The sequence below is a fragment of the Tachypleus tridentatus genome, chromosome 3 (assembly GCF_004210375.1).
Source record: "Tachypleus tridentatus isolate NWPU-2018 chromosome 3, ASM421037v1, whole genome shotgun sequence".
NCBI lineage: Eukaryota > Metazoa > Arthropoda > Merostomata > Xiphosura > Limulidae > Tachypleus > Tachypleus tridentatus.
The window spans coordinates 35,842,186-35,859,063 of NC_134827.1; the positions used below are offsets into that span (position 1 = coordinate 35,842,186).

A 16,878-nucleotide genomic window follows, 5' to 3' on the forward strand; every position below is an offset into this window, starting at 1 on the left:
TAACATTAAATATATAGAATTTAGATCACTTGTTTATTTTACTGTTCATTTAACATTAAATATATAGAATTTAGATCACTTGTTTATTTTACTGTTCATTTAACATTAAATATATAGAATTTAGATCACTTGCTTATTTTACTGTTCATTTAACATTAAATATATAGAATTTAGATCACTTGCTTATTTTACTGTTCATTTAACATTAAATATATAGAATTTAGATCACTTGTTTATTTTACTGTTCATTTAACATTAAATATATAGAATTTAGATCACTTGCTTATTTTACTGTTCATTTAACATTAAATATATAGAATTTAGATCACTTGCTTATTTTACTGTTCATTTAACATTAAATATATAGAATTTAGATCACTTGCTTATTTTACTGTTCATTTAACATTAAATATATAGAATTTAGATCACTTGTTTATTTTACTGTTCATTTAACATTAAATATATAGAATTTAGATCACTTGCTTATTTTACTGTTCATTTAACATTAAATACATAGAATTTAGATCACTTGTTTATTTTACTGTTCATTTAACATTAAATATATAGAATTTAGATCACTTGTTTATTTTACTGTTCATTTAACATTAAATACATAGAATTTAGATCACTTGCTTATTTTACTGTTCATTTAACATTAAATATAGAATAGAATTTAGATCACTTGATCACTTGTTTATTTTACTGTTCATTTAACATTAAATATATAGAATTTAGATCACTTGCTTATTTTACTGTTCATTTAACATTAAATATATAGAATTTAGATCACTTGCTTATTTTACTGTTCATTTAACATAATAAATATAGAATTTAGATCACTTGTTTATTTTACTGTTCATTTAACATTAAATATATAGAATTTAGATCACTTGTTTATTTTACTGTTCATTTAACATTAAATATATAGAATTTAGATCACTTGCTTATTTTACTGTTCATTTAACATTAAATACATAGAATTTAGATCACTTGCTTATTTTACTGTTCATTTAACATTAAATATATAGAATTTAGATCACTTGTTTATTTTACTGTTCATTTAACATTAAATATATAGAATTTAGATCACTTGCTTATTTTACTGTTCATTTAACATTAAATATATAGAATTTAGATCACTTGTTTATTTTACTGTTCATTTAACATTAAATATATAGAATTTAGATCACTTGCTTATTTTACTGTTCATTTAACATTAAATATATAGAATTTAGATCACTTGCTTATTTTACTGTTCATTTAACATTAAATATATAGAATTTAGATCACTTGTTTATTTTACTGTTCATTTAACATTAAATACATAGAATTTAGATCACTTGCTTATTTTACTGTTCATTTAACATTAAATACATAGAATTTAGATCACTTGCTTATTTTACTGTTCATTTAACATTAAATATATAGAATTTAGATCACTTGTTTATTTTACTTTATTTTACTGTTCATTTAACATTAAATATATAGAATTTAGATCACTTGTTTATTTTACTGTTCATTTAACATTAAATATATAGAATTTAGATCACTTGTTTATTTTACTGTTCATTTAACATTAAATATATAGAATTTAGATCACTTGCTTATTTTACTGTTCATTTAACATTAAATATATAGAATTTAGATCACTTGTTTATTTTACTGTTCATTTAACATTAAATATATAGAATTTAGATCACTTGTTTATTTTACTGTTCATTTAACATTAAATATATAGAATTTAGATCACTTGTTTATTTTACTGTTCATTTAACATTAAATATATAGAATTTAGATCACTTGTTTATTTTACTGTTCATTTAACATTAAATATATAGAATTTAGATCACTTGCTTATTTTACTGTTCATTTAACATTAAATATATAGAATTTAGATCACTTGTTTATTTTACTGTTCATTTAACATTAAATATATAGAATTTAGATCACTTGTTTATTTTACTGTTCATTTAACATTAAATATATAGAATTTAGATCACTTGCTTATTTTACTGTTCATTTAACATTAAATATATAGAATTTAGATCACTTGCTTATTTTACTGTTCATTTAACATTAAATATATAGAATTTAGATCACTTGTTTATTTTACTGTTCATTTAACATTAAATATATAGAATTTAGATCACTTGTTTATTTTACTGTTCATTTAACATTAAATATATAGAATTTAGATCACTTGTTTATTTTACTGTTCATTTAACATTAAATATATAGAATTTAGATCACTTGCTTATTTTACTGTTCATTTTAACATTAAATATATAGAATTTAGATCACTTGTTTATTTTACTGTTCATTTAACATTAAATATATAGAATTTAGATCACTTGTTTATTTTACTGTTCATTTAACATTAAATATATAGAATTTAGATCACTTGTTTATTTTACTGTTCATTTAACATTAAATATATAGAATTTAGATCACTTGTTTATTTTACTGTTCATTTAACATTAAATACATAGAATTTAGATCACTTGTTTATTTTACTGTTCATTTAACATTAAATATATAGAATTTAGCTTATTTTATCACTTGCTTTATTTTACTGTTCATTTAACATTAAATACATAGAATTTAGATCACTTGTTTATTTTACTGTTCATTTAACATTAAATATATAGAATTTAGATCACTTGCTTATTTTACTGTTCATTTAACATTAAATATATAGAATTTAGATCACTTGCTTATTTTACTGTTCATTTTAAATATATAGAATTTAGATCACTTGTTTATTTTACTATAGAATTTTCACTTGCTTATTTTACTGTTCACATTAAATATATAGAATTTAGATCACTTGCTTATTTTACTGTTCATTTAACATTAAATATATAGAATTTAGATCACTTGCTTATTTTACTGTTCATTTAACATTAAATATATAGAATTTAGATCACTTGCTTATTTTACTGTTCATTTAACATTAAATATAGAATTTAGATCACTTGTTTATTTTACTGTTCATTTAACATTAAATATATAGAATTTAGATCACTTGTTTATTTTACTGTTCATTTAACATTAAAATATAGAATAGAATTTAGATCACTTGCTTATTTTACTGTTCATTTAACATTAAATATATAGAATTTAGATCACTTGCTTATTTTACTGTTCATTTAACATTAAATATATAGAATTTAGATCACTTGCTTATTTTACTGTTCATTTAACATTAAATATATAGAATTTAGATCACTTGTTTATTTTACTGTTCATTTAACATTAAATATATAGAATTTAGATCACTTGTTTATTTTACTGTTCATTTAACATTAAATATATAGAATTTAGATCACTACTGTTCATTTAACATTATTTTACTGTTCATTTAACATTAAATATATAGAATTTAGATCACTTGTTTATTTTACTGTTCATTTAACATTAAATATATAGAATTTAGATCACTTGCTTATTTTACTGTTCATTTAACATTAAATATATAGAATTTAGATCACTTGCTTATTTTACTGTTCATTTAACATTAAATATAGAATTTAGATCACTTGCTTATTTTACTGTTCATTTAACATTAAATATATAGAATTTAGATCACTTATTTTTGCTTATTTTACTGTTCATTTAACATTAAATATATAGAATTTAGATCACTTGCTTATTTTACTGTTCATTTAACATTAAATATATAGAATTTAGATCACTTGTTTATTTTACTGTTCATTTAACATTAAATATATAGAATTTAGATCACTTGCTTATTTTACTGTTCATTTAACATTAAATATATAGAATTTAGATCACTTGTTTATTTTACTGTTCATTTAACATTAAATATATAGAATTTAGATCACTTGCTTATTTTACTGTTCATTTAACATTAAATATATAGAATTTAGATCACTTGTTTATTTTACTGTTCATTTAACATTAAATATATAGAATTTAGATCACTTGTTTATTTTACTGTTCATTTAACATTAAATATATAGAATTTAGATCACTTGTTTATTTTACTGTTCATTTAACATTAAATATATAGAATTTAGATCACTTAGCTTATTTTACTGTTCATTTAACATTAAATATATAGAATTTAAATCACTTGCTTATTTTACTGTTCATTTAACATTAAATATATAGAATTTAGATCACTTGCTTATTTTACTGTTCATTTAACATTAAATATATAGAATTTAGATCACTTGCTTATTTTACTGTTCATTTAACATTAAATATATAGAATTTAGATCACTTGTTTATTTTACTGTTCATTTAACATTAAATATATAGAATTTAGATCACTTGCTTATTTTACTGTTCATTTAACATTAAATACATAGAATTTAGATCACTTGCTTATTTTACTGTTCATTTAACATTAAATATATAGAATTTAGATCACTTGCTTATTTTACTGTTCATTTAACATTAAATACATAGAATTTACTGTTCATTTAACATTAAATATATAGAATTTAGATCACTTGCTTATTTTACTGTTCATTTAACATTAAATATATAGAATTTAGATCACTTGTTTATTTTACTGTTCATTTAACATTAAATATATAGAATTTAGATCACTTGCTTATTTTACTGTTCATTTAACATTAAATATATAGAATTTAGATCACTTGCTTATTTTACTGTTCATTTAACATTAAATACATAGAATTTAGATCACTTGTTTATTTTACTGTTCATTTAACATTAAATACATAGAATTTAGATCACTTGTTTATTTTACTGTTCATTTAACATTAAATATATAGAATTTAGATCACTTGCTTATTTTACTGTTCATTTAACATTAAATATATAGAATTTAGATCACTTGTTTATTTTACTGTTCATTTAACATTAAATATATAGAATTTAGATCACTTGCTTATTTTACTGTTCATTTAACATTAAATATATAGAATTTAGATCACTTGCTTATTTTACTGTTCATTTAACATTAAATATATAGAATTTAGATCACTTGCTTATTTTACTGTTCATTTAACATTAAATATATAGAATTTAGATCACTTGTTTATTTTACTGTTCATTTAACATTAAATATATAGAATTTAGATCACTTGCTTATTTTACTGTTCATTTAACATTAAATATATAGAATTTAGATCACTTGCTTATTTTACTGTTCATTTAACATTAAATATATAGAATTTAGATCACTTGCTTATTTTACTGTTCATTTAACATTAAATATATAGAATTTAGATCACTTGTTTATTTTACTGTTCATTTAACATTAAATATATAGAATTTAGATCACTTGTTTATTTTACTGTTCATTTAACATTAAATATATAGAATTTAGATCACTTGTTTATTTTACTGTTCATTTAACATTAAATATATAGAATTTAGATCACTTGCTTATTTTACTGTTCATTTAACATTAAATATATAGAATTTAGATCACTTGTTTATTTTACTGTTCATTTAACATTAAATATATAGAATTTAGATCACTTGCTTATTTTACTGTTCATTTAACATTAAATATATAGAATTTAGATCACTTGTTTATTTTACTGTTTATTTTACTGTTCATTTAACATTAAATATATAGAATTTAGATCACTTGCTTATTTTACTGTTCATTTAACATTAAATATATAGAATTTAGATCACTTGTTTATTTTACTGTTCATTTAACATTAAATATATAGAATTTAGATCACTTGCTTATTTTACTGTTCATTTAACATTAAATATATAGAATTTAGATCACTTGCTTATTTTACTGTTCATTTAACATTAAATATATAGAATTTAGATCACTTGTTTATTTTACTGTTCATTTAACATTAAATATATAGAATTTAGATCACTTGTTTATTTTACTGTTCATTTAACATTAAATATATAGAATTTAGATCACTTGCTTATTTTACTGTTCATTTAACATTAAATATATAGAATTTAGATCACTTGTTTATTTTACTGTTCATTTAACATTAAATATATAGAATTTAGATCACTTGTTTATTTTACTGTTCATTTAACATTAAATATATAGAATTTAGATCACTTTTATTTTACTGTTCATTTAACATTAAATACATAGAATTTAGATCACTTCATTTAACATTAAATATATAGAATTTAGATCACTTGCTTATTTTACTGTTCATTTAACATTAAATATATAGAATTTAGATCACTTGCTTATTTTACTGTTCATTTAACATTAAATATATAGAATTTAGATCACTTGTTTATTTTACTGTTCATTTAACATTAAATATATAGAATTTAGATCACTTGCTTATTTTACTGTTCATTTAACATTAAATATATAGAATTTAGATCACTTGTTTATTTTACTGTTCATTTAACATTAAATATATAGAATTTAGATCACTTGCTTATTTTACTGTTCATTTAACATTAAATATATAGAATTTAGATCACTTGCTTATTTTACTGTTCATTTAACATTAAAATATATAGAATTTAGATCACTTGCTTATTTTACTGTTCATTTAACATTAAATATATAGAATTTAGATCACTTGTTTATTTTACTGTTCATTTAACATTAAATATATAGAATTTAGATCACTTGTTTATTTTACTGTTCATTTAACATTAAATATATAGAATTTAGATCACTTGCTTATTTTACTGTTCATTTAACATTAAATATATAGAATTTAGATCACTTGTTTATTTTACTGTTCATTTAACATTAAATATATAGAATTTAGATCACTTGTTTATTTTACTGTTCATTTAACATTAAATATATAGAATTTAGATCACTTGTTTATTTTACTGTTCATTTAACATTAAATATATAGAATTTAGATCACTTGTTTATTTTACTGTTCATTTAACATTAAATATATAGAATTTAGATCACTTGCTTATTTTACTGTTCATTTAACATTAAATATATAGAATTTAGATCACTTGCTTATTTTACTGTTCATTTAACATTAAATATATAGAATTTAGATCACTTGCTTATTTTACTGTTCATTTAACATTAAATATATAGAATTTAGATCACTTGTTTATTTTACTGTTCATTTAACATTAAATATATAGAATTTAGATCACTTGCTTATTTTACTGTTCATTTAACATTAAATATATAGAATTTAGATCACTTGTTTATTTTACTGTTCATTTAACATTAAATATATAGAATTTAGATCACTTGTTTATTTTACTGTTCATTTAACATTAAATATATAGAATTTAGATCACTTGTTTATTTTACTGTTCATTTAACATTAAATATATAGAATTTAGATCATTTAACTTGATCACTTTTATTTTACTGTTCATTTAACATTAAATATATAGAATTTAGATCACTTGTTTATTTTACTGTTCATTTAACATTAAATATATAGAATTTAGATCACTTGTTTATTTTACTGTTCATTTAACATTAAATATATAGAATTTAGATCACTTGCTTATTTTACTGTTCATTTAACATTAAATATATAGAATTTAGATCACTTGCTTATTTTACTGTTCATTTAACATTAAATATATAGAATTTAGATCACTTGCTTATTTTACTGTTCATTTAACATTAAATATATAGAATTTAGATCACTTGCTTATTTTACTGTTCATTTAACATTAAATATATAGAATTTAGATCACTTGCTTATTTTACTGTTCATTTAACATTAAATATATAGAATTTAGATCACTTGCTTATTTTACTGTTCATTTAACATTAAATATATAGAATTTAGATCACTTGCTTATTTTACTGTTCATTTAACATTAAATATATAGAATTTAGATCACTTGTTTATTTTACTGTTCATTTATTAGAATTACTGTTCATTTAACATTAACATTAAATATATAGAATTTAGATCACTTGCTTATTTTACTGTTCATTTAACATTAAATATATAGAATTTAGATCACTTGTTTATTTTACTGTTCATTTAACATTAAATATATAGAATTTAGATCACTTGCTTATTTTACTGTTCATTTAACATTAAATATATAGAATTTAGATCACTTGTTTATTTTACTGTTCATTTAACATTAAATATATAGAATTTAGATCACTTGCTTATTTTACTGTTCATTTAACATTAAATATATAGAATTTAGATCACTTGTTTATTTTACTGTTCATTTAACATTAAATATATAGAATTTAGATCACTTGTTTATTTTACTGTTCATTTAACATTAAATATATAGAATTTAGATCACTTGTTTATTTTACTGTTCATTTAACATTAAATATATAGAATTTAGATCACTTGTTTATTTTACTGTTCATTTAACATTAAATATATAGAATTTAGATCACTTGTTTATTTTACTGTTCATTTAACATTAAATATATAGAATTTAGATCACTTGTTTATTTTACTGTTCATTTAACATTAAATATATAGAATTTAGATCACTTGTTTATTTTACTGTTCATTTAACATTAAATATATAGAATTTAGATCACTTGTTTATTTTACTGTTCATTTAACATTAAATATATAGAATTTAGATCACTTGTTTATTTTACTGTAAATATATAAATTTAATCATTATTTTACTGTTCATTTAACATATATATAAATTTAGATCACTTGCTTATTTTACTGTTCATTTAACATTAAATATATAGAATTTAGATACTTGCTTATTTTACTGTTCATTTAACATTAAATATAGAATTTAGATCACTTGCTTATTTTACTGTTCATTTAACATTAAATACATAGAATTTAGATCATTTATTTTACTGTTCATTTAACATTAAATATATAGAATTTAGATCACTTGTTTATTTTACTGTTCATTTAACATTAAATATATAGAATTTAGATCACTTGTTTATTTTACTGTTCATTTAACATTAAATATATAGAATTTAGATCACTTGCTTATTTTACTGTTCATTTAACATTAAATATATAGAATTTAGATCACTTGCTTATTTTACTGTTCATTTAACATTAAATATATAGAATTTAGATCACTTGTTTATTTTACTGTTCATTTAACATTAAATATATAGAATTTAGATCACTTGCTTATTTTACTGTTCATTTAACATTAAATATATAGAATTTAGATCACTTGTTTATTTTACTGTTCATTTAACATTAAATATATAGAATTTAGATCACTTGTTTATTTTACTGTTCATTTAACATTAAATATATAGAATTTAGATCACTTGTTTATTTTACTGTTCATTTAACATTAAATATATAGAATTTAGATCACTTGCTTATTTTACTGTTCATTTAACATTAAATATATAGAATTTAGATCACTTGCTTATTTTACTGTTCATTTAACATTAAATATATAGAATTTAGATCACTTGCTTATTTTACTGTTCATTTAACATTAAATATATAGAATTTAGATCACTTGCTTATTTTACTGTTCATTTAACATTAAATATATAGAATTTAGATCACTTGCTTATTTTACTGTTCATTTAACATTAAATATATAGAATTTAGATCACTTGCTTATTTTACTGTTCATTTAACATTAAATATATAGAATTTAGATCACTTGCTTATTTTACTGTTCATTTAACATTAAATATATAGAATTTAGATCACTTGCTTATTTTACTGTTCATTTAACATTAAATATATAGAATTTAGATCACTTGCTTATTTTACTGTTCATTTAACATTAAATACATAGAATTTAGATCACTTGCTTATTTTACTGTTCATTTAACATTAAATATAGAATTTAGATCACTTGTTTATTTTACTGTTCATTTAACATTAAATATATAGAATTTAGATCACTGTTTATTTTACTGTTCATTTAACATTAAATATATAGAATTTAGATCACTTGTTTATTTTACTGTTCATTTTTATAAATTATACTAGATCACTTTTATTTTACATTAACAATATATAGAATTTAGATCACTTGTTTATTTTACTGTTCATTTAACATTAAATATATAGAATTTAGATCACTTGCTTATTTTACTGTTCATTTAACATTAAATATATAGAATTTAGATCACTTGCTTATTTTACTGTTCATTTAACATTAAATATAGAATTTAGATCACTTGCTTATTTTACTGTTCATTTAACATTAAATACATAGAATTTAGATCACTTGTTTATTTTACTGTTCATTTAACATTAAATATATAGAATTTAGATCACTTGCTTATTTTACTGTTCATTTAACATTAAATACATAGAATTTAGATCTTATTTTACTGTTCATTTAACATTAAATACATAGAATTTAGATCACTTGCTTATTTTACTGTTCATTTAACATTAAATATATAGAATTTAGATCACTTGCTTATTTTACTGTTCATTTAACATTAAATATATAGAATTTAGATCACTTGCTTATTTTACTGTTCATTTAACATTAAATATATAGAATTTAGATCACTTGCTTATTTTACTGTTCATTTAACATTAAATATATAGAATTTAGATCACTTGCTTATTTTACTGTTCATTTAACATTAAATATATAGAATTTAGATCACTTGCTTATTTTACTGTTCATTTAACATTAAATATATAGAATTTAGATCACTTGTTTATTTTACTGTTCATTTAACATTAAATATATAGAATTTAGATCACTTGTTTATTTTACTGTTCATTTAACATTAAATATATAGAATTTAGATCACTTGCTTATTTTACTGTTCATTTAACATTAAATATATAGTTCATTTAACATTAAATATATAGAATTTAGATCACTTGCTTATTTTACTGTTCATTTAACATTAAATATATAGAATTTAGATCACTTGTTTATTTTACTGTTCATTTAACATTAAATATATAGAATTTAGATCACTTGTTTATTTTACTGTTCATTTAACATTAAATATATAGAATTTAGATCACTTGCTTATTTTACTGTTCATTTAACATTAAATATATAGAATTTAGATCACTTGTTTATTTTACTGTTCATTTAACATTAAATATATAGAATTTAGATCACTTGTTTATTTTACTGTTCATTTAACATTAAATATATAGAATTTAGATCACTTGTTTATTTTACTGTTCATTTAACATTAAATATATAGAATTTAGATCACTTGTTTATTTTACTGTTCATTTAACATTAAATATATAGAATTTAGATCACTTGTTTATTTTACTGTTCATTTAACATTAAATATATAGAATTTAGATCACTTGTTTATTTTACTGTTCATTTAACATTAAATATATAGAATTTAGATCACTTGTTTATTTTACTGTTCATTTAACATTAAATATATAGAATTTAGATCACTTGTTTATTTTACTGTTCATTTAACATTAAATATATAGAATTTAGATCACTTGTTTATTTTACTGTTCATTTAACATTAAATATATAGAATTTAGATCACTTGTTTATTTTACTGTTCATTTAACATTAAATATATAGAATTTAGATCACTTGCTTATTTTACTGTTCATTTAACATTAAATATATAGAATTTAGATCACTTGTTTATTTTACTGTTCATTTAACATTAAATATATAGAATTTAGATCACTTGTTTATTTTACTGTTCATTTAACATTAAATATATAGAATTTAGATCACTTGTTTATTTTACTGTTCATTTAACATTAAATATATAGAATTTAGATCACTTGTTTATTTTACTGTTCATTTAACATTAAATATATAGAATTTAGATCACTTGTTTATTTTACTGTTCATTTAACATTAAATATATAGAATTTAGATCACTTGTTCATTTAACATTAAATATATAGAATTTAGATCACTTGTTTATTTTACTGTTCATTTAACATTAAATATATAGAATTTAGATCACTTGTTTATTTTACTGTTCATTTAACATTAAATATATAGAATTTAGATCACTTGTTTATTTTACTGTTCATTTAACATTAAATATATAGAATTTAGATCACTTGTTTATTTTACTGTTCATTTAACATTAAATATATAGAATTTAGATCACTTGTTTATTTTACTGTTCATTTAACATTAAATATATAGAATTTAGATCACTTGTTTATTTTACTGTTCATTTAACATTAAATATATAGAATTTAGATCACTTGTTTATTTTACTGTTCATTTAACATTAAATATATAGAATTTAGATCACTTGTTTATTTTACTGTTCATTTAACATTAAATATATAGAATTTAGATCACTTGTTTATTTTACTGTTCATTTAACATTAAATATATAGAATTTAGATCACTTGTTTATTTTACTGTTCATTTAACATTAAATATATAGAATTTAGATCACTTGTTTATTTTACTGTTCATTTAACATTATTTTACTGTTCATTTAACATTAAATATAGAATTTAGATCACTTGTTTATTTTACTGTTCATTTAACATTAAATATATAGAATTTAGATCACTTGTTTATTTTACTGTTCATTTAACATTAAATATATAGAATTTAGATCACTTGTTTATTTTACTGTTCATTTAACATTAAATATATAGAATTTAGATCACTTGTTTATTTTACTGTTCATTTAACATTAAATATATAGAATTTAGATCACTTGTTTATTTTACTGTTCATTTAACATTAAATATATAGAATTTAGATCACTTGTTTATTTTACTGTTCATTTAACATTAAATATATAGAATTTAGATCACTTGCTTATTTTACTGTTCATTTAACATTAAATATATAGAATTTAGATCACTTGTTTATTTTACTGTTCATTTAACATTAAATACATAGAATTTAGATCACTTGTTTATTTTACTGTTCATTTAACATTAAATACATAGAATTTAGATCACTTGTTTATTTTACTGTTCATTTAACATTAAATATATAGAATTTAGATCACTTGCTTATTTTACTGTTCATTTAACATTAAATACATAGAATTTAGATCACTTGTTTATTTTACTGTTCATTTAACATTAAATACATAGAATTTAGATCACTTGTTTATTTTACTGTTCATTTAACATTAAATACATAGAATTTAGATCACTTGCTTATTTTACTGTTCATTTAACATTAAATATATAGAATTTAGATCACTTGTTCATTTAACATTAAATACATAGAATTTTATTTTACTGTTCATTTAACATTAAATATATAGAATTTAGATCACTTGTTTATTTTACTGTTCATTTAACATTAAATACATAGAATTTAGATCACTTGTTTATTTTACTGTTCATTTAACATTAAATATATAGAATTTAGATCACTTGTTTATTTTACTGTTCATTTAACATTAAATATATAGAATTTAGATCACTTGTTTATTTTACTGTTCATTTAACATTAAATATATAGAATTTAGATCACTTGTTTATTTTACTGTTCATTTAACATTAAATATATAGAATTTAGATCACTTGTTTATTTTACTGTTCATTTAACATTAAATATATAGAATTTAGATCACTTGTTTATTTTATTTTACTGTTCATTTAACATTAAATATATAGAATTTAGATCACTTGTTTATTTTACTGTTCATTTAACATTAAATATATAGAATTTAGATCACTTGTTTATTTTACTGTTCATTTAACATTAAATATATAGAATTTAGATCACTTGTTTATTTTACTGTTCATTTAACATTAAATATATAGAATTTAGATCACTTGTTTATTTTACTGTTCATTTAACATTAAATATATAGAATTTAGATCACTTGTTTATTTTACTGTTCATTTAACATTAAATATATAGAATTTAGATCACTTGTTTATTTTACTGTTCATTTAACATTAAATATATAGAATTTAGATCACTTGTTTATTTTACTGTTCATTTAACATTAAATATATAGAATTTAGATCACTTGTTTATTTTACTGTTCATTTAACATTAAATACATAGAATTTAGATCACTTGTTTATTTTACTGTTCATTTAACATTAAATACATAGAATTTAGATCACTTGTTTATTTTACTGTTCATTTAACATTAAATATATAGAATTTAGATCACTTGTTTATTTTACTGTTCATTTAACATTAAATACATAGAATTTAGATCACTTGCTTATTTTACTGTTCATTTAACATTAAATATATAGAATTTAGATCACTTGCTTATTTTACTGTTCATTTAACATTAAATACATAGAATTTAGATCACTTGTTTATTTTACTGTTCATTTAACATTAAATACATAGAATTTAGATCACTTGCTTATTTTACTGTTCATTTAACATTAAATATATAGAATTTAGATCACTTGTTTATTTTACTGTTCATTTAACATTAAATACATAGAATTTAGATCACTTGCTTATTTTACTGTTCATTTAACATTAAATATATAGAATTTAGATCACTTGCTTATTTTACTGTTCATTTAACATTAAATACATGAATTTTCATTTATTTTACTGTTCATTTAACATTAAATACATAGAATTTAGATCACTTGCTTATTTTACTGTTCATTTAACATTAAATACATAGAATTTAGATCACTTGTTTATTTTACTGTTCATTTAACATTAAATACATAGAATTTAGATCACTTGTTTATTTTACTGTTCATTTAACATTAAATATATAGAATTTAGATCACTTGCTTATTTTACTGTTCATTTAACATTAAATACATAGAATTTAGATCACTTGTTTATTTTACTGTTCATTTAACATTAAATACATAGAATTTAGATCACTTGCTTATTTTACTGTTCATTTAACATTAAATACATAGAATTTAGATCACTTGTTTATTTTACTGTTCATTTAACATTAAATACATAGAATTTAGATCACTTGCTTATTTTATTTTAACATTAAATATATAGTAGATCATTTAACATTAAATATACATAGAATTTAGATCACTTGCTTATTTTACTGTTCATTTAACATTAAATATATAGAATTTAGATCACTTGTTTATTTTACTGTTCATTTAACATTAAATACATAGAATTTAGATCACTTGCTTATTTTACTGTTCATTTAACATTAAATATATAGAATTTAGATCACTTGTTTATTTTACTGTTCATTTAACATTAAATACATAGAATTTAGATCACTTGTTTATTTTACTGTTCATTTAACATTAAATATATAGAATTTAGATCACTTGTTTATTTTACTGTTCATTTAACATTAAATATATAGAATTTAGATCACTTGTTTATTTTACTGTTCATTTAACATTAAATATATAGAATTTAGATCACTTGTTTATTTTACTGTTCATTTAACATTAAATATATAGAATTTAGATCACTTGTTTATTTTACTGTTCATTTAACATTAAATATATAGAATTTAGATCACTTGTTTATTTTACTGTTCATTTAACATTAAATACTTGTTTATTTTACTGTTCATAGAATTTAGATCACTTGTTTATTTTACTGTTCATTTAACATTAAATATATAGAATTTAGATCACTTGTTTATTTTACTGTTCATTTAACATTAAATACATAGAATTTAGATCACTTGTTTATTTTACTGTTCATTTAACATTAAATATATAGAATTTAGATCACTTGCTTATTTTACTGTACATTTAACATTAAATATATAGAATTTAGATCACTTGTTTATTTTACTGTACATTTAACATTAAATATATAGAATTTAGATCACTTGTTTATTTTACTGTACATTTAACATTAAATATATAGAATTTAGATCACTTGTTTATTTTACTGTACATTTAACATTAAATATATAGAATTTAGATCACTTGCTTATTTTACTGTTCATTTAACATTAAATATATATAATTTAGATCACTTGTTTATTTTACTGTTCATTTAACATTAAATATATAGAATTTAGATCACTTGCTTATTTTACTGTTCATTTAACATTAAATATATATAATTTAGATCACTTGCTTAACATTAACCATAAAATAACTGGTAATACAGGTTTCTTCTTTTTTTTTTCTCCTTTACCACAAAGTTTCAATACGTGTTGTTATGATCAGAGTGAGGTACAGGAAACTTATCAGTATTAACTAACAGTTATATAAGCAGATATGTTACTTCTACATTTGTAACTCTGTTAACCTTAATATCTTCAAAATGGAGTAATAAATAGTGATAACACTTACAATTTCTGTGAAAACAAATGTGACAACATTCAGATTGTGAAACTGACAGTTTAGCTGGCAGAAGAGAGACTTAAGTTTGAATTTCATCTGGTCCCAACTCTCAGAGAAATGTACAAACTTACACAAAGCAGTTTCTTGTACACAATTTCTACAAGTCTTTTTTTTAATTACAGAAGGAAGTAGTAATATAATTAATGGAATATTAACTTCTGATTGAAACAAGTTACTTACATAGATTAAAAACTAATTAATTAATACCAAATACACACACTTACGTTTTTCTTTATAATGACTAGAATACATCATTTATCAATTTGGCACTTTAATTATTCTCCATACATTTCTGTCATAATCCTAACTTCTTATCTCATAATGTTGTATAACTTTAGGTGATATAGATTAGTCCTAAGTCAATAATCTGAGCTCCAAATGCAAACATACTTTAATAATAGAAAACTGAAATATACATATATTTAACATTCCAACCAATTCCAAGAAAAAGTTACAATTGTTTAAACCAACCTTAATTCATAATTCATTAATTAATAGCACATTTGGCTGGCAGTAAAATAAAGCTTAATCTGTTACAATTTAAATCTAGGCCTAAATTAAATAATCGTTGTTGACAAAGTCTAAAACATTGGTATACATGTATTATAAGTTCTAGTATCATGCACACTTAATTTTTAGGAGTACTTTGTTAAACACAGCCTTCATTAAGTAGCAGCAATGAGTGGGTCCTACTTCTTCAGTCACCTCCACAACCTAGGATACACTTTATAATCCCACATTGTAGATTGTACCCTAGGAT

The 16,878-nt window shown here is 19.6% G+C and overlaps 1 protein-coding gene across 2 annotated transcripts in view; it reads right to left on the reverse strand.

The window, feature by feature from the left end:
• Positions 1 to 16,878, reverse strand: part of LOC143246697 (putative serine incorporator) — an 86,661-nt gene that overhangs the window by 43,947 nt on the left and 25,836 nt on the right. The window lies entirely within an intron of this gene.